This window comes from Lissotriton helveticus, chromosome 2_1, assembly GCF_964261635.1.
Source record: "Lissotriton helveticus chromosome 2_1, aLisHel1.1, whole genome shotgun sequence".
Taxonomy (NCBI): Eukaryota; Metazoa; Chordata; class Amphibia; order Caudata; family Salamandridae; genus Lissotriton; species Lissotriton helveticus.
In genome coordinates this window covers 391320713-391342027 of record NC_136059.1, presented here as the reverse complement: position 1 = coordinate 391342027, position 21315 = coordinate 391320713, and positions in this window count along the sequence as shown.

Sequence of the window (21315 nt, the reverse complement as noted above, 5' to 3'; positions counted from 1 at the left end):
TGTTTCTCCAGCGGATTAGCCAACATAGATTGTTCCTTTAAATAAAAACAAAAAAAGTGTGAGCCCAACATCTCTCAGTTACATGGGGCTCTCAATGGCCATCTGCCATCACTAAAATAAACAAAGACCAAGTGTGCCTATGCAGCTGCACTTGGATTTAACTGCGCATTGAGTTGTTTTTCAGGGCACATGTGTTTCACTGTTAATTTGGCCCAAGCAAGCTGTAGTTTGTTTGTTTACTGTGCTGCCTGTGCCTGCTGAGACACTGTGGCACTGCGGTCCTGAGCCTGAGCAGGTAGCGCGGCGCACTGCAGGGTGTTCTTGTGGCCGGCGCCAATGGCGGAAGAGGCGTATCACTTGGCTCTCCCTCGCTGTTGTCTTCCATGCTGCCACTCTGATAACAGGGTGTGATTACTGGTGTTGAGGTCACTCATCAGTTCCAGTGCTGGCTGTGAGATTGACACCTGAATGTCAACAGCCTTTAACTTTGGTAGCCTGACACATCTGGGTACATTTGCGGGTGGGTACTGTGTCATGTCCGGCGAGATGAACACATAAGGAAAGGGGGGGCCGCTTGGCCCCCGCGCATACATGGCTGGGCCCGGCCCCCCCTCACCCGCCCCTCCTGTTATGGTTAAATGGAGTTCACGGAGCGTACGAGGGCAACCAGGAGAGGGACGTACTCTCCCGATAACCGGGCCCTTGTTGCGCATGTGCATCTCGGACGTGAGAGCGTAGCTGGGTAAAAGGATCTGACACCGGTTGGCGACCTTGCCGTAGGACCAGAAATTATTAGAATGCAAAATTGATATGAGGATGTTAGATTCGGTTAGGAAACACGCTGTATTAGACATTTGTTAAGGTTAGTCCATCATACCTATCTAACTTGCTGTAAATCTAATGTCTGAATTTTGCATTTAATAATTATGTAAATAATGTTATTTTATTCAATTTTAATTTGTTTTCATATTTTAATAAATATGGCCGGGGGGTCACGAGACCCCCTGCCTTCCAAAGAATTCTGTTGTTGAACTGATAAGTTTTTATGACTAAAGTTGGCATGATAAGGGGGGAGGGTGGCCGGCAGTCCCAGACCATGAGACCCAGGCTGCCTACACACAAGGCTGCCACCGGGCCAGTATTATAGCAGCCCCACTGATGAGTTCAGGTCAGAGGCCGGCGCCGGTAATGATTCAATAGGGCAATGCATTGCCAGAATATGTGTCCTTTCATGTGTGATGATGTACCCCGATGTTGATCCCCATTATTGAGGAGGTGGGACTGCTGCTGGAGCAGCTACAGGCGATCACATGAAGTGCTGATCTCTCTGTCCAGCGGGGAAGGGGTGGTTACACACCAACACACTGATGTCTGTGGAAGGCTGGGGCTGCTAATCCTCACAAAGGGCTGCAGTACAAGTGAAGTGAAGTGTTAATCATGCAATTTACCTGGATATCACTCTTCTGGCAACAGGTTAGCAGCAGAATTAATCTTAGGGAAGGAGTGAACATAATATTTATAATGATTGTGATATTTCAAGCACATCAGTAGCATTTATGGATGACAAAGGTCACCCGTTCTTTATAAATAAAAATGTTTTCAGAAGCTTTTATACGAGCATGTGGTGTTAAAAGCTTTCTCAATGACGTAATTTCAATAGTCAATATCTGAGCTGGAGACAAATGTTACCAAGAGAGTCACATCTAGATGCAGATATGTGTTGGTCTGCATAACTGTGCTTCTTCGTTTAGGACAATTTGGAAAATTGTGCTCTCGAGATGTACTGATTCGCCCAGGATCGCACAGCAAAAGCTCTCTCTGCAGTCTGACTCTTAACAATGTCCACTAACCAGATACTTTTTTATTTCAACCACCTCGTGAAATGTCAGTTTGTGGCTTTTCTATCATTTCTGAGGCTAGTTCCTTTGCTTGAACGGTGGGGAGTTATATGGAGCGATCGAAATAACTGACATGTACAGCATTGACTCATTTGCAGCCAGGAAAGTTGTAGTCTCGCTGTAGCTCAAATGGGGTAGGCAGGTATTGCAACTTGTGCCTTTGGGATAGCCTGCATTGTTTCCCAGCAAGGTGGCAACGCTACACACTTTGTCACAAAGCTCCTGAGAGAGGGCCCAGAAGTGTCAGTGATAGTAAGACCAGAGACAGCAGCCAGGCACTGCAGTGGAGATGAAAGCGAGTGCATAGGCGAGAGTCCAGCAGAGCACAGAAGAGTGCAGTAAGGGTGCGGTGTCAAATACATTATGGGTTACAGAACAAAACAGTTTGCCCTTTCATTTTCAGATAAATTCATATAATATACATAACCCTTCTCCTTAAAAGAATGATAAATCATGCAAGGTAAGAAATTGGTAAAATGGGCTGTTTTTCTTTTACGTTTACCTGATTAAAAACTCAGCTGCTTAATCAACGTAGATGCTGTGTGAGCATAACCAGAAAGAAACAGAATTGATCACTGGTTTGTGCAGTAGAGAATAGTGGCTTTTGTAAAGTGCTAAGAGGTCCCAGCCTGCAAATGGAAACATGGAGAATATGCAAGTCATCATTTTAAAATTACATTACACAAAATGAGTAGAGATCGAGGGCCAGATGTAGGTGGCTAAATACCAGTCCGTAACACCGAAATTCGGTAAATTTCAGCGTTACCGACCGGTATTTAGCTATTCCTAATGTAGGTAAGGAATCGGTAAATAAGGAATCGGTAAATAAGGAATTGGTAAATACCGTTCCTTATTGCTCTTGCATTTAAAGAATCGGTAATACCGATTCCTTAAATGCAATGTAGGAAGCACATTAAAGAGTGCTTTTGAGCCTTAAGAAATCGGTAATTACCACCAACTTCAAGTTGGTGGTAATTACCAATTTCCTTTAAAACTCACTTTTTTGTTTTTTTTAAGTGCCATGTGGCACACATTCATGCCCTTAGGGCATGTATGTGTGCCACATGTGCACACATGCACATTTCAGGGGTGCAAAAGGGTGTCCTTTTGACACCCTGGCACCCTTGAAAGTGCTCGTGCAATTAGCAATTCAGTAATACCGAATCGCTAACAGTGAATGTCTTCGCATTCATTCCTATGGGCCTCCCAGCCCATAGAAATGAATGGATAGGTATTCCTTATTACTGAATCTCAATTACCGATTCGGTAATAAGGAATAATAAGGATTCAGTATTTTTTACCAAATCTTTACCTACATAGGAAATACCGATTTCTTAATAGCGAATCATTTAAATTCGCTATTAAGAAATGGGTATTTCAGATTTACCTGCATCTGGCCCTGAGTGTTTATTATAAAATGTATTACAATCTATATTTGTAACAATAGGCTATCAGGCTGTAGTGCTAATTATTACTGTGTTCATTACAAGGACACACTTCAGAACTCAGTTTGTAACACCCTTAAATTATCTATAAAAAAATGTTTGCCACTGTGACGCGTCATGTGACTCTAAGGATAAGCGCAGCTTATGGTGTGGCAGAAAGACTTAACATATTTCTCAGGCAAGCACACCAGTCATCTTTTCATGTTTTGAGATTTTGGAAGGGGTTGTAGGCAAGTGACCTTCCTTCTCAGGAGTTTTTCAGTAGTTTCATGATCTTTATAGTGCTTCTTGTTGCTCAAAAGCATGCAATTCCTGATACTTATCTTTTCCCATGCGCATCCATTGCTTGGTTTTACTCGCGAGAAAGTGTCAATCTTACTGGCACACATCTGGTCACTGAATGTCAATCATAACTATATCTGTGAACGGGTGAAGGGTGAAGTGACACACACAGCCCTGAAGAAGTTGCCGTAAGTTTTCTAATAGGCAACGAAACATGTCGGCATTTTAACATGAGCTCACTAGCAGCCCAGAATAAAATATAGCAGGCCAGCAAGTAGACGCTCACTTTTAACTTCTGTCCTGAATGAGCACAGTCTTGCTGCACTCAACCCATGGTGTATGCAGGTTCTGTTGCTCAAGCACCTTCACCTATCCTATTTGTTATTTTTCTTTTTTCACTTCACAATTTACGTTGGAGTGGTGTATGCTGATGATGAGAACCTAGGCGGCAGGCGAGTACCTTCCTGCAGAGCCTCCATGGTGTTACTCCCGTGAGGCGACACCACTCGGTTTCTCACTTTTTCATCTTCCTTTTCCTATCTTTCTGTCACTGTGAGACAGGTAGAGATAGAGGGGTTAACAGCATTCTCTTGTTGGGTTTAATAAGCAGAAAGTGGAGAACTAAGTCCAAAAAGACTGACCAGAATATCTGGTGACCACCCTATCCTAAAAGTGAGACAGGAGGGTTGGACTAAGGGTATCCGTACCACTGTAAGTTACAGGTCCTGTGTTGTTTAAAATAACTATACCGAAACCATGGAATTGTCACGCATAAAATTTGGCAGCTATGAAATCTCCAGAAGGTTTTCACTTCTCCCTGTATAGAAGGATGGAAGTAAATTACAACCAAGCTTCGGTATGTCACCACAATATGACAAACAAGCATTGGGAATGCAATCAGTCTCGTATTTGTTGGAGTTGGAGCTTTTGGCATTGTAAATGGCAATGTTTTTTATTATGCATTATGGAGTTTATGTATATGGTGTGTAGTGGAATTATGTGGGTTGGATTGGATTAGTTGTGTAGTGGAATTAAGTGGCATAGCGTCCTGTGGAATTATGTGAATAGCAATTACGAGGTATTGAGTGTACTGGAATGATGTGGAGTGGGATTGTGTCTTGTGGAGTGTAATTATGTGGAGTGGAATGTTGTGTTGTGGAGTGGTATGTAGTGGAGTTTAATGTTGTATTGTGCTGTTCAGGGCTGCCTTCTATGGCGCACAAATGCCTATAAATAATACTTTTAAAATTACACAATACATGATGTAAACGGCCAAAGTTAACCTGAAAAGAATGCCCTGCTTTATTGCTGTGGACGTAAAAGGACTAATACATTAATTTTTCAGTATTGTCTGTTCATGATGTAAATCAACTCTTTAAGAATGAAGTTCAAACGGTTGCACAGTGTGCACGCTCACATCTCGCACTGGAGTAGGATTTTATGCATTCACACCTAATTTCACTGACAAATTTGTGAAAGTGGACGACTGCAATATAGCACAAGCCACAACTGTAGCCGAATACACAGGACATATTTTTATTTATATTTTTAATAAAGCTTGAAACATTGAGAGGAAAAAAAATCAGGGCTCTATAAATGCAATCTTTTGGTTGAACTTCTTAAAGTTGCAAGTAACACTCCACTGAAAGCAAGATTTGTCCAGGGGACAACTAAAGAGGGAGGTTAAAAATAAATGGCGCTGAGTGGCGGTGAGTAGGCGGCTGCCTGACCCCCAACACCCTCTTTTGATTACCTTTCGTGCACTGCACACTTTTAACATTGGTGGCATTACTTCAGAGTGAAAAGCGCACAGAAATGATAGAAAATGTTTTAAAATGATGTGAAATGAATTACGATTTTTAAACTTCATTTAGAACTTGATTTTAAACTGTTATTTGCACACATACATTTCTAGCGCTTGGCTCCCGCCTCGTTCCCCGCAGCTGCCTGCTGTTTGAGTGGAGGGCGTGGAGACCTGCACCAGAACGCGCAGGGCGGTTCCGGCACCACATGGGGCGGAGCTGATTGCAAACTCCGCTTCCCATATATCCAATGTGTCAGAGAACGCGCAGCGGGCGAGCGCAGCGGGCGCGCCAATGGCGCGCCGAAGGCGCGCCTAAGGCAAGCCCGTCTGCGCCCGTCCGCTCCCGGCCCGCGCCCAGCGCCGGTCACTATGCCCAAAATGACTCAATGATACGCCGGAGCTGGTCTAGAGAAAGTCTCCTAGCTCTCAGACCCTTATCAGCTGATTACCACCCGCGGTACAACCCATCGCCAATGCTGCAAAGTTACACTTGCCCCAAATGCCTTTTTGCCCTGCAACCGGCGATTAACAACTCATGCAAGATTACCAACGAGAGCTGCCACAGCTCCGTGTTGCGTGAAGTAAAGGCGTGTTTAGTCAATTGCCGCTCCTTGCCTAAACACGCTAGTGACATCTGGCTCTCCCTCTCAACGAATGCCTGGGACATGTTGTTTCTCACGGAAACCTGGACCAAAGAGTACTCACACCCCGATATCGCCCTAGCTGTCCCGCCGAACTATCAATTTGCCTGGCTTGATAGATCGGGTCCCAAGACAGGAGGAGGAATAGCTATTATTCTCAGAGCCCACTGGACAATCTCCCACAGGAAACTGGACAACTTGGGTCCCATTGAAGCTATGTACTTTTGCATTTCCGAGGCAGCTTTCCTCATCTGTGCAGGGGTACTTATCTACAACCCCCTGAACACCCCCCACTCATATGACCGAATTAATGTCTAGGTTGGCTGACCTCTCATTAAAACACTCGCACTTTACTGTCTTGGGGGATTTTAATTTACATGTAGACGACAGTAACTGCACAAAGGCATGTTCCTTGGTAGAGACCTTGGAGGGTTTCAACCTCTTGCAGAAAGTTGTTGGCCCCACACACTCTGCAGGGCACACGCTAGATTTGGTCTTTACCAACCTACCTGGTCTCTCCACGGGTATCCCTCTCCCTGTGACTTGGTCGGACCATTTTACTATCCCTTTTAACCTAAAACTTGCCACGACTCCGACCTCAGTTTGTAGGCCAGAGAGGACGGGTAGAAAGTGGTTCAAAGTAACACTTGAGGACTTCGAGCCCGTCTTAGCCAAACTTGAATGGCATCCCTCCGCTAATATCAATGAGGATGTGGCTAACCTAAATCAATACATCACCACGGCCATTGAAAATATCGCCCCCCTCACTACCCTTTCTTCAGCCAGATCCAAGCCCTCTGCTCCCTGGTTCTCTCAGTTGCTGCGGGAAGAAAAAAGCAAATGCAAAAAGCTTGAACGCCTTTGGCGTCGTGCCTATGATCCAGGTGCAAAATTAACGTACAGAGGGGCACTAAAAAATTTCAATAAACTTAAGCAAACGGCCATGAGAGAATACTTTGCTAGTAAAATCAAAGCGGCAGATAACAGCACCAAGGCACTCTTCCAAGTTGTAAAAAACTTCACTAACCCCTCAGCCCTTCTACAAAAGACAGAGCCGTGTCAAGAACTCTGTGACAAGTTATCCAATTTCTTTTATGAGAAAATTTCTCTCATCTATGCTACTTTTAATACAGGACTTAGCCCGGATACGGATGTCACCCTCCTCACTGACATCAGCCCCGAGGACAAGAGACTCATGGCGTTCAAACCCATCACCTTAGATGCTGCACTATGCAAACTCCATCTATGCAAATCAGGCTCTCCCCTGGATCCGATGCCTGCTCACGTTTTCGCCACAATTGCTCCTGCGATTGTGAAACCCCTGCTATCAATATGGAACTCCTCCCTCAGATCAGGACAATTTCCGGACATTTGGAAGCAGGCAATTCTCATCCCCCTTTTAAAGAAACCTGATGCGGACCCTGCTGTTCTCAGTAACTACCGTCCGATTTCCCTGCTACCAAAACCGGCCAAAATGTTGGAAAAAATAGTACAGGAACAACTAGCTGATTTTATTGAGTACCAGGACCTGCTGCATGACTCGCAATCCGGTTTTAGGACCGGTTACAGCACTGAGACGGCACTACTAGAGGTGGCGGAGACCGTGCGGGAGACTGTGGACAGGGGAGAGGTGGCTATGTTAGTGCACCTCGACCTGTCTGCAGCCTTCGACACGGTCTCCCATGCCATCCTCTTGGGGAGACTCCGTGAGTTGGGGATTGACGGCACCCCTCTGGCCTGGATCTCTTCCTTCCTCACGGGCCGCACACAACAAGTCTGGTGCCGCCCGTTCTGGTCCAGGGACAGGAAACCACTTGACTGCGGGGTGCCCCAGGGTTCTGCTCTCAGCCCCCTCTTTTTCAACATCTATGTTGCTCCCCTAGCAAAGGTAATCGAGTCCTTGGGGGTAAGAGTGATATCGTACGCTGACGACACTCAGCTTATTTTTTCTTTTAAAGATCACTCACCCTCAGGTTTCGACAATTTCAGAAGCTGTCTTTCCAATATCGTGGCTTGGATGACCTCAAACACGCTAAAATTAAATTCGGATAAGACTGAGGTGTTATTCTTTAATCAGACAATTCCCCTACCTCCCTCTACATGGTGGCCTATGGAACTCAACCCTCCACCGGCCCCGGTGAGGGTGGCCCGCAATCTCGGAGTTCAATTCGATAACGACCTATCTTTTAAGACTCAGATTCAGAAAGTCACCTCAGCATGCTTTGGGAAACTTCATATGATAAGAAAAATCTCCCCCTTCCTTCCCAAGGAAGCTCTAAAAACAGTGACACATGCTCTTATTACGTCACACCTAGACTACGCGAATAGTCTGTACGTGGGACTTCCCGCCTACCTGCTTCACAGACTGCAAATTGTGCAGAATGCTGCTGCCAGGCTGATTTGCAAAGTCCCTTACCGTCACTCAATCTCCCCCCACTTGAAGAAATTGCACTGGCTACCGATCACGGCTCGCGTTAAATTCAAGGCCCTGATACTAGCCTTTAGAGCTCTTAAGGGGAAAGGCCCTAAATACCTGAGTCACAGACTAAAACCAGTGCACTCCACTCTTAACCTCAGATCGAATCACCTTCACCTACTGTCAACTCCCCGATTCCGTTTCGCGAGAAAGGGTGGTAGAGCCTTCACAGTGGCAGTATCTAAACTGTGGAACTCTCTGCCCATCAGTCTCAGAATGACTGACACTGAATCTCAGTTCAGGGGCAAACTGAAAACCTTTTTATTTTTAGCCCACTAAGTCAATAATATAAACTTGCATCTGCCACTCCTTCCTGCATTCCTCAGCGCCGGGACACCCCCGTTGGGGGTAGCTGTGCGCTCAATAAATGTCAAATAATAATAATAATAATAGAAAGGGCTGGGGGGAAGAGTGGGCTTGAAGGACATGGAATGACAATGCCCTAGTCCTGGATCTTTGGATATTATGCCTGTGTTCATTCATTATTTGTTGCAGAGTTCGTTCTATTACAGATCACCTCATATTTCTCATAAACAATGCATTTCAGAATATACATTATTAATATGTGGCTATACCTTCCACATGCAATAACCATTCTCTCTGGGATGTGCAATGAAGGGAGGCGCCTGTATACACTAGAGTGATGTAATGATAGCATCCTTATGGAACTGTATTTTAGTCAAAAATACATCCTTGCATATGACCCAGTTTAATCTTTGTGCTATGCATTATAACAGTGAACAGGTGAATAGTCGGCCAGCCTCGTCGTCATCCGAACAAAACCTGGCAAATGAACCCTCCCTTTGCCTCTCAGGTCACTTAGTCATGCCATTTCAAGTGATCTGTGTTGTGACTCACATGTGGCATCAGTGCAAGTATACACAGTTTGGGGCCAAAGGACAAGAGGCCTGTCTGCTGCAGGCGGGCACTGTTCGCATACATCTATTAGCAGCAGTAGCGACTGCTACTGGATGGGGGTAGGGGGACTAGGGGTGAAAAAAATAAAATAAAAAACGTACCTATGAACAGCCAGCCGCCACCTGTCCTCCGTCCTCCCCGGGCCCAATCACAAAGCTGCATTGTGAGCGATTTGATTTAGTGCTTTGACAGGGACAGGGAACCTGGTCATGTTCCTCACCAGGCTGTGCATTGCAGCCTGGTGGGGAAGATGCAAGAAGAGCTTGACTGTTTGGCGGGCCAAGCAGTCATGCACACTTAGGGAGTGCAATCCACTTCTCCACGTGCTCATGCCAGCCCCACCCGACAGTCACTGACTTCAATAGGATAAAGAAAAGGATAATAACAATACGTTATAATTTTGTTTTTCCTTTTGAGCAGAGGGGCGATGCTTTTCCGCCTTAGCGTAGGCGCCGCCACTGGTTAGCAGGCACAGGCAGTGTTGGGTAAAATGTGCTTTCAGAAAGTACGGCTTCTCATCTCCTGAAAAGCGTTGCTTAAATGGCACGATTTCCACCTAAAGATGTAATGTGGCAGCTCATTCACCTTTCCCGCTCTCCTCGAGGTGCAGGCTCCCGAGAACCCAGCGGTGTTATAGCTTAGTTTATCAGCTCAAGCTGCCTGCAGAAGTACTCTGCGGAGTGGTGCTGGGATGTTAATATTATCCCCCTGACTAATACAAGAACAGTCTAAAAAAAAACTACAATCCTCCACACACTGCACAGACATCGGAAAATAATTCCGTTGGTAAACTGATTAGCTGTATGGCATTGATCCGGTGCAGAAGAATTATATGTTTAGCTGAAGGGTTTTCCTACTCTTAGCCTCTGTCTCTGATGTATGATTGCCTTCCTGCTGCCTAACAAGGACCTTACACATGGCGGAGAAGAATCTTTAGCACCCAGCCCCGTGGAATAATGCAAAGCTTCAAAGCTGTTCTCTACTAAAGGCGCAAAAAAGATAGGCCATTATTAAAAATAAAAACCTCACTCCTGATGCCTTGCATTCACAGCCCCGGCAAAGATGTCCCTAGCTCATATTCTCACTTCCCCAAAGTGGTTGTGTCCAAACATTCTGCATTTGCATTACCATCATCTATTTCTTACAATACCGGTACACGTTTTTGTACTTTTACATCTTGCTGATTACCTCTATGAATGTATCACATATATTCTCGAATTCCACTTTATGGTACACTGTATGAGTAAAGTATTGATTGCTACTCCTGCACTAAAGTTTTAGTCTCAGCAATATATTAGCAGGCATCTCCCATTTGTTGGATTTAACTGCTCTCATTACTGTTGATCCATGGCACAATGATCACCTCAGCTGGGCCATATTTCCAGTTGGTCAGTAAGAAGTTCCATCACAATGTATATTTATTTGTTTCTTTATGTATTTACTTATTGTGCAGGTGTTTACATTGTGGACTAGATAGTGTCAGAGGGAATTTCATAAGATGCAGCTATGGCCTTTCAAGACGACATACTAATTTATGCAGACAGTAGAAATGCACACATTTAGCTTTGCACAAGTGTTAAAAATAGTACTCAATAAGTGTAAGGCTTTACAAATGGAAAAGTGTAAATTTTTCTTCAAAGACATTGAGTATCTGAGGCATAATAGATTAGTTAAAAAGGCTGCACCCACAAAGATCTCTTGAGGTCATATCTTGGATTGTGTGAATTGTATTAAAGATTTGTTGACAAATTTGCCCACGTTGCTTCACCCTTAAGGGCACTCCTAAAAAAGAGTGATATATTTGTTTTGGACTAAAGATCATCAGTCCACTTTTGAGAAACTCAAACCATGCATTGTGAATGATCCTCCCTTTATCACCATTCAATTCTAAACATCATTGTGTTGTATATGTTGATGTAAATCAAGCATTGCAAAGCGTTTGCCTCTAGTCTTTTTGAAATGCTGAGTTTAGCTATTCCACCATGAAGAAAGATGCTCTAGCATGTTCTTGGGCTGTTGAATACTTTAAACTTATTTATGGGGAAGACTTTCATCATAAAACTGATCAAAAACCCTTACTATAATTAATTAACTTTATTAGGACGGGTGAAGCATCTTCTTACCTGAATAAAGATTTTGTCCAAGAAGTATGAGCACAATTATAATGGTAAATATATTGCATACGCTTGCAATGGTGTTGCAGACTGTTTGTCCAGATTACCTGATTATAATCAGAAACCCAGGTCTAAGTTAACCGAAGAGTGTGTGGTAGCTTTTGTGGATGATGTTATAACTGTGTATAGAGACAGTTTCACTAAGAAAGATTTGATGGAAGCTATTCATCGTGATGATGAACTTCTTAAAGTCATGGAATTGATGTTTTAGAAGGTTAAAGACACTATAGTTGTCATTAACAAGTTGGTAAAAGAAGAGGAGTGTGCGGTTCTCCCTAAAGGTGTTTTTGTTAAACGGCAGGATCTCTCATACTGAATTGAATCCTTTTTGGATTAGGAAGTATTTGCCCATTATCAATCTTAAAAAATATGTATAACACTAGTTATTACCGCAATCACCAAAAGATTCTCATGTTATGAGTAATGTTGATTTCAAGACGCCATCCGATGACATCCGTCCCCGCCCGCCACCCATTACCCCCCGCCATATCACTATGGTGGGGGGGACCACGGCGGACGGAATGACCGTTCGCCGCTTTTCCGGACGGTTGACTTGTCGAAAAGAGTGTAATATGGCGGCGGTGTCTGCTAGACACTGCCATCCATATTATGATGGGGCGGACACATGCAATGCAGCCACGGAAAGGCATGCGGGAATGTCTTGCGGGGGCCTGCCGCGGGCCCCCAGGGACTCTGGGGGGTAGGGGTGCACATGGAGGGTACCTAAGGTAATTTACTGCACGAATAAGGCTGGGACTCAAAAGCGCTACTATTACACGATTAAGGCTGTGATTTGAAAGCGCTTAATGCGACCTGCGCTGTATATTTGTGTCAATTGTGAGGCATTGATTTTTATATAGGGACTCGTTTTTTTATGTAACTAAAATATCGTTTAAATAGAATTTAGTGTTTTTAATTGTAATGCCCCCTTACTTGCACGATAATAGGTGCTCCACCGCTGCTTAGCGGGTCCTCAACACCACCAGATACATCTTGGATGCCATTTAGGATTGGGAGAGGTTGGACGCCTGGCGGGCGCCATCTTGGGACAACATCAGAGTTGTCAGGCGCTCTTCTAAGACGCTTATTTAAGACGGGCTCTTTGGCGGCGCTGGTCTGTACAAGGTAATTTACTGCACGAATAAGGCTGGGACTCAAAAGCGCTACTATTGCATGATTAAGGCTGTGATTTGAAAGCGCTTAATGCGACCTGCGCTGTATATTTGTGTCAATTGTGAGGCATTGAGTTTTATATAGGGACTCGTTTTTTTATGTAACTAAAATATCGTTTAAATAGAATTTAGTGTTTTTAATTGTAATGCCCCCTTACTTGCACGATAATAGGTGCTCCACCGCTGCTTAGCGGGTCCTCAACACCACCAGATACATCTTGGATGCCATTTAGGATTGGGAGAGGTTGGACGCCTGGCGGGCGCCATCTTGGGACAACATCAGAGTTGTCAGGCGCTCTTCTAAGACGCCTATTTAAGACGGGCTCTTTGGCGGCGCTGGTCTGTACAAGGTAATTTACTGCACAAATAAGGCTGGGACTCAAAAGCGGTACTATTGCACGATTAAGGCTGTGATTTGAAAGCGCTTAATGCGACCTGCGCTGTATATTTGTGTCAATTGTGAGGCATTGAGTTTTATATAGGGACTCGTTTTTTTATGTAACTAAAATATCGTTTAAATAGAATTTAGTGTTTTTAATTGTAATGCCCCCTTACTTGCACGATAATAGGTGCTCCACCGCTGCTTAGCGGGTCCTCAACACCACCAGATACATCTTGGATGCCATTTAGGATTGGGAGAGGTTGGACGCCTGGCGGGCGCCATCTTGGGACAACATCAGAGTTGTCAGGCGCTCTTCTAAGACGCCTATTTAAGACGGGCTCTTTGGCGGCGCTGGTCTGTACAAGGTAATTTACTGCACGAATAAGGCTGGGACTCAAAAGCGCTACTATTGCACGATTAGGGCTGTGATTTGAAAGCGCTTAATGCGACCTGCGCTGTATATTTGTGTCAATTGTGAGGCATTGAGTTTTATATAGGGACTCGTTTTTTTATGTAACTAAAATATCGTTTAAATAGAATTTAGTGTTTTTAATTGTAATGCCCCCTTACTTGCACGATAATAGGTGCTCCACCGCTGCTTAGCGGGTCCTCAACACCACCAGATACATCTTGGATGCCATTTAGGATTGGGAGAGGTTGGACGCCTGGCGGGCGCCATCTTGGGACAACATCAGAGTTGTCAGGCGCTCTTCTAAGACGCCTATTTAAGACGGGCTCTTTGGCGGCGCTGGTCTGTACAAGGTAATTTACTGCACGAATAAGGCTGGGACTCAAAAGCGCTACTATTGCACGATTAAGGCTGTGATTTGAAAGCGCTTAATGCGACCTGCGCTGTATATTTGTGTCAATTGTGAGGCATTGAGTTTTATATAGGGACTCGTTTTTTTATGTAACTAAAATATCGTTTAAATAGAATTTAGTGTTTTTAATTGTAATGCCCCCTTACTTGCACGATAATAGGTGCTCCACCGCTGCTTAGCGGGTCCTCAACACCACCAGATACATCTTGGATGCCATTTAGGATTGGGAGAGGTTGGACGCCTGGCGGGCGCCATCTTGGGACAACATCAGAGTTGTCAGGCGCTCTTCTAAGACGCCTATTTAAGACGGGCTCTTTGGCGGCGCTGGTCTGTACAAGGTAATTTACTGCACGAATAAGGCTGGGACTCAAAAGCGCTACTATTGCACGATTAAGGCTGTGATTTGAAAGCGCTTAATGCGACCTGCGCTGTATATTTGTGTCAATTGTGAGGCATTGAGTTTTATATAGGGACTCGTTTTTTTATGTAACTAAAATATCGTTTAAATAGAATTTAGTGTTTTTAATTGTAATGCCCCCTTACTTGCACGATAATAGGTGCTCCACCACTGCTTAGCGGGTCCTCAACACCACCAGATACATCTTGGATGCCATTTAGGATTGGGAGAGGTTGGACGCCTGGCAGGCGCCATCTTGGGACAACATCAGAGTTGTCAGGCGCTCTTCTAAGACGCCTATTTAAACCAGCCTCATGTTGACGCGCAGCGAGCGCGCCATGGGCGCGCCGGAGGCTCGCCAGAGGCGAGCCCATCTGCGCCCATCCGCGACCTACCGGGACCCGGGGCCATAAACCCTGGCCCATTTCTTAGGTACAGTAGATCGGAGCTGCTGGCTTATCAGCAGTGGAAACCCGAGCTCAGTGTAGATCGTCTCACTGTATTACGGAGGGAGGGACTACTTAAAGCTGTGTGGGAGCAGAAGAGCCAGAAGGTCAGGGCAGTTGGAAAGCTTTTGAGGTATGGGCTTTTAAACACCAGATCACTTCAGAAGCACAACCTCGAAATATTCACACTATTACAAAGTGGGGAGTTTGACGTCTTAGGCGTCACAGAGACATGGTTGGAAGATTCCTCCATACCAGATGTGGTGGCCGCCCTACCGCCAAATTATTTGTCCATCTGTCTGAATCGAGCTAATGACAAGAGAGGAGGGGGTGTCGCTCTTTTATATAAGAGCTGCTGGAAGGTAGAAACAGTATGTGCTGAACGCCTGGGAGGGGCAGATATTTTGGGGGTCAAATTTGGGGCGGATAAGGTCTGTTTTGTCATTTTACTGGTATACCGCCCCCCCAGGGCCACCCCCGATTTTGTAGAAGGCTTTATAGAGCTAGTCCACGATTTAAGCTCTCGTTACAAGGACCTATTGGTCATGGGAGATTTTAATTTCCATTGGGAGCTATTCCCCAAAGAAGGGCAGGCAAGTCATATAGAGGAAGCCTTAACAACGCTGGGACTAACTCAACATGTAGTAGGTCCCACGCATGATAAGGGCCACACGTTAGACCTGGTGTGGTCGACCGACCCTGGAGTTGGACCGATGGCTGGCAGTCCATGTGCATGGTCAGACCATTATTTGATTAGGGGACAGAAGGCAGCACCAAAATATGGAGGGAAAGTTAGGCCATCATGGAGAACAGTGAGGCGATGGAACTCCATTAATGAGAAAGATCTGGTGGGAAACTTACTGAACTCCGCCGCACCAACCACATGTGATGATAATATAGAGGTCACATGTCAGAGGGTAGTGGACAAATTAAAATTGTCCATTGATTTAGTGGCACCGGCCAAAAGAATGAAAATAGTGGACAAAGGTGCAGGAGCCCCCTGGTATAATGATTTCTTGAGGTCAAAGAAACAGGCCCTGCGGAAGGCTGAGAGAGCCTGGAGGCAGGATTACAATACGAGGGCACGGAGTCTATATCAGCAGGAGTTGGCCTCGTATAAAAAGGCTATTGTAGCCCGCAAATCCGAGTTTTTCGAGACAAGGATTGCAACTGCCCAAAATCCCCAGAAAGAAATTTTCAAGGTGCTCTCGGAGCTGAGAAAAAATAAGGAGCAGAGGCCTGACTTTTCACAAAAGGACTGTCAAAGCTTCCAGGACTTTTTTGTCAATAAAATTGAAGATCTTCTGTCAGAAATTTCTTGCACCCCTGACTGGAATGCTCGCTTCAAGTGAAGCCCCTTACTCCTAAAGTAGATTTTCCCCTGAATAGCTTCTCTCTGATTACGAAAGAGTTGCTAGCAAGCCTGGTGGGGAGGGTAAAGTCAGGTTCACAAGGAGATCCTTGCCCCCCGAAAGTCTTTAAGCTAGCCATGCCAGGGTTGGAGGAGGACGTTCTCCACCTCCTCAACATATCTCTGAAAACTGGACAAGTTCCGGCTATGTTTAAGGAGGCCCGGCTGATTCCGCTGCTAAAGAAGCCAGGGGCGGATACGAAAATTTTTAAAAATTTCAGGCCTATCTCCCAATTACCTTTTTTAGCAAAGGTCCTGGAACAACACGTGCTATCCCATCTTTCCAAGCATCTGGAGACTAATGATCTGCTAGAGCAAAATCAGGCTGGCTTCCGGCCATATCACAGCACAGAGTTGGTTATGGCGTCTATTTTAGACGAATTGAGGTGCAGAGCTGATAAGAGGCTCCCGGGGGCCCTGGTGCTACTCGATCTCTCCGCGGCTTTTGACACTGTTTGTCATAGTCAATTGCTGGCACGTGTGAGAGATCTGGGCATAGGGGGCCCGTACTAGGCTGGCTTGCATCCTTTCTGCAAGATAGATCGCAGAAGGTGCAGCTGTCTGACCTAGTTTCAACATCTTCTGCTATCACCTGTGGAGTACCGCAAGGCTCTGCCCTCTGACCACTCCTTTTCAACATCTATTTGCAGCCACTGATTTCTGCTCTGAATCAGATGGAGTGTCAGATCTTTAACTACGCTGATGACACGCAGATTATTATCCAATTAGGGGATTCTCCAGGGGTGCAAACCAGGTTGCATAACATCCTAAGGTACACAGTGAATTGGATGTCCGCCAACTCCTTGAAGATCAATCCGGACAAAACTGAGGTGCTGCCCATAGTCACCTCGGGCAGCCCCTGGAATGACGGTTTTTGGCCCAAGGAGTTGGGTAGGGCACCGGAACCAGCAACCGTGGTGAAAAGCTTGGGAATTCACATTGATAGTAACCTGTCTATGAACAAACAGGTGTCCGTAGTGGTTGGCACATGTGTTGGTCTTCTGAGACAGCTTCGCAAGATTTCTCAACTGCTGTCTTTTTCCACCTTAAGAAGTGTTGTGTCAGCTATGATCCTGGGGTGTCTGGATTACAGCAAAGTGTTATACTTAGGACTTCCCCAGCGGCAACTTGCGAGGCTGCAGATCGTAATGAATGATGCCGCGAGATTAATTTTTAAGATGCCAAGGAAAACGCGTGCTACCCCTCTCCTGCATCAGTTACATTGCCTCCCAGTTAGACAGAGGGCGTTGTTCAAAGGACTGTGCATTTCACACAAGGTACTCTATGGCAATGCGCCTCGCTACATCAAGACCAGACTCACTGGTTATACCCCTGGTAGGGCGCTACGGTCCTCTGAAGCTACTCTTCTGGCCAATCCACGCTTTCGCCTGTCCACTATGGGCGGGCGTGCTCTTTCTACTTTGCTTCCAGCAGCGTGGAATAAATTGCCAATTAGTCTCCGCAAGGAGTCCAATCTATTGCTCTTTCGCCGAACATTAAAAACAATACTTTTTCGGGAAGCGTGGGGAGTGCTATAAGTTTAGACATCTGGTTTCGGCAGTACTGGTTTCCTTTTGTGTACAAGCGCTTAGAGACCTCGGGGTGATAATGCGCTATATAAATGGAAATAAATAAATAAATAAGGTACCCCCCTGCATTTCAATGTACAACGTAGCAGGCACCGCATGGTGCCTGTCACGTTGTGCATTGAAATGCATGACATGCATTTTTAGCATTGAGGCGGGCGGTGCTGTGGCGGGTGCATCCGAATGGCCCCCACGGGACCCCCGCCCTTATGGCGGGCGGTCCTAAAGAGCCCCTAAATTGGGTTATAAATAAAAAAAATATGTATTCATTTGTAATGTGACTTTTCTGTCTTTGTTCCCTTTAATTATCAGTCATGGATCATTCAGGCAGCCCCAGAACACAATTAAATGTGCTTTCTATTTATATTTGCTGTGGAAGTATGCACAGATAAGTGCTGAAAATATGGCTTTAGGTGGCTGTTTATTTTTGTACCCTCCTGGACATCAAAATAATGAGCATGCAACCCTCATCAAAAAAATTAAAGTTTCTTGCAGGATCAGCACATTATTTATTTCCTCCACCCTCGATCCATGATTCATGCCATAATAGCAATATTTTAACTCATATCTAAAATCCTACGCCACCGTCAATAACATGCTGAGTTACTTCAAGTGTCTGTGAATGCACCCTGCTTTAAGTGAGATGAGAAAACTGGGGGGGCTCTCATAGGGGCGCGGCTAATGTCCTTGTGGGAGTGGGTTAAAACACTTAAGCTTTCAATCTGTATTTGGCATAGTGTATTCCCCCACCGGTATTTTGTTGCCTCTGTCCATTCATCAAGATATATAAATATGAAACACAACAAGTAACATTACCCCTACAACAAGCCAGTGCTATTGACTTTGTCAATGGTTGTAAATTGCATAAGATAAATAAGCAACAGCTATGTCTTTGTTGAATTTAATATTGAAAATGCTTCTGTACTTGTGGGCAAGATTGTGGCTAAGGCTAGAGCCTCTGTCTTTTAAGCTGAGAAAACAGCTTCTAGCCTCACATAGGCTCAACATCCTATGATTCAAAGCTTGTAGTCTTGCTCATTTCGTTTGTTAATAGAGCTCAGCACACAATCTGCCCAGCTCTATTAGCAAAATAAATGTAGCAAGTCTACGAGCACAGCATGGCCTTTCAGGTAATTCTGAAATCTCACGTCCTGATTGTAGACTGCTTTGCATTTCTTTTTTAAAAGGGTGCGGCTGCAGGGCAGATTGTGTGCCTTTGTGAAAGTAATCATGTTAATTGCAGTGCATGATGGGCGCTGCGATTAACATGAATACTTTCACAAAGGCCTACAATCTGCCCCGCAGCCGTGCCCTTTCGACAAAAGAAATGCAGCAAGTGCAGGAGGCACACGGGAACCTTACAGGGAACAATGACCCCCCCTTTTTTAAATGTCTATTTTAATTAAAACTTTATTAAACAGTTTTATAGAAGTTTTTTATTATTAAACATATCAGTTTATGAAGTTTTGAAAATTATATTTTATTAGAAATATTGGTGATTTTTGGAGAAAGATGATACATATACATTTTAATTTTTATATTGCCGGATCCTTCTATCCATCTATACATCTATCTTTTCAAATTCGAATTTAAACATTCATTGTCAACACATAGCGACAACCATAAACTTTATCATAAAAGAAATCAGTAGATAAAATAAACAAAAATTGGTGAAATCCAATAACCAACAGTTTCAATAGTTGAACACTGGACACTTCAGTTCAATAAACGTTCTTCAGTATATATCAAAATAAGCCCTAAAAGCATTACATCAAAGCATTAAAAGTTTTAAAACGAATCCATAGAAGAATAGAAAAGTTCATATTAATAAAACATAGGAGCTATCCTATAAAAGAACCAGATTTCAAATGATAAAAACACTGTACAGAATTCATTAAAAAAAACTTTACTACATCAAGTCATGAACTATAACAGTACGAATTAAAACAAGTTTTGGCAATTGTTTTATTGTCAAATAAAATTCATAATACTCACAGACAACTAATAGATATTGAGATCATCATATAAGATGGCTGCCACTCCTTTGGAACCTTTAATTAAAAAGCATTCCATTATGCATTCTGATGCAGTGCCGTCCATCTTGTACGTTGCTCTGTGAAAATAGGCACCAAAGAATGACTTTGATTATCATTCTCTAGTTCAATCAAAGAGTGAAGGTAAGAAGTAGGCACTAGTATTTTAAGTGTTATGAGAGCCAGCTTTGCCTTGTGAGATTTATGAGCATTACATGGACTAGTGATCAGCACTGACGTGTGATTACTTTGTAGCATTAACTGAACTATTTTTATTTCCCTTGTAGCACATGTGTAGAGGGGTCCTACAATGCATTTTAGGCTGTTCACATCACAGATTCACACAACGCACCTTGTTTTAGTTTTTGCCAACAGTGCCTACAGCTGGTGGTTTTGGAACTGGAGAACTTGGTTCGAGTCTCAATGTCGGCGCACCATCATGTGATTTTGGGCAAATCACTTAATCTTCACTTCCCTTACAAATTAAACTAAATTGAATGTGTCTTTAAGTTATTTAACTGGTGTTTATGTAAAGAGTTCCAATACCTTTGGGTCCAGTTTATGCTAGCTGAAACTGCCTTCGGAGCACTTCACTTTGGTTTTTACATGTTGCACAGCAACCCACTTTGCTACGCAATGTGTCAAACATTATGAAGCCAAAAGTTAGTGCTTGGCGAAAATTAGTGGTTTTGCCAATTACTGTTTAATGTTGTGGGGGGCTGCAGCAAGGTCTGCAGACCTCAGCAACATAGCAAAAGAAACCAGTAACCATGCTGGGTCAATGAACCATATTTTGTATATTTTGTGATATGTGAAGTCATAAGCAGTGCATAGCAGGGCGTAAGTTATAGTCATCTCGGGTAACTATACATTTTTAATTTCTATGGGTTTCCATGTGTATAATCTGAGCCTAACTATAATAGACCACTGCCTACTCTTAAAAGATTAAAAGAAAACTTAATTTTTTTTCTTTTTTGAATGCAACCCGTTTTCCTTTAGGGAAAGCGGGCTCCTTTAGGAATCACAGAAAGTGTACTACACACCTTCATGAATGCCGTTTTGTGATTCCCTAATTGCGAATCACAAAGATTCACAATTATAGAATCGCAAAACCTTTTTCGATACATCTGGCCCTAAGTGTATTACAAACAATTGTAATGTAGTTTTATTTGTAATGTAGTATTCTTTTTTTTATAAATACAGTAAAAAAAAATAACAATCACATTTGCAGTTAATATAAAGTATATAAAGTTTTCTTAATGTAATTAGGCAAAGTTTAAAAAAAATATATATCTTTAGAGTGCCGCGATACCTTCATGGGTCTGCACACATAGACGGACTACTACTAGATAGGGGCTTAGCCTGTAACTTCTGCAACTCTCTAACAGCAAAACAGTGCCCCTCAGCCAATCTTTCATCCTGTGAATAC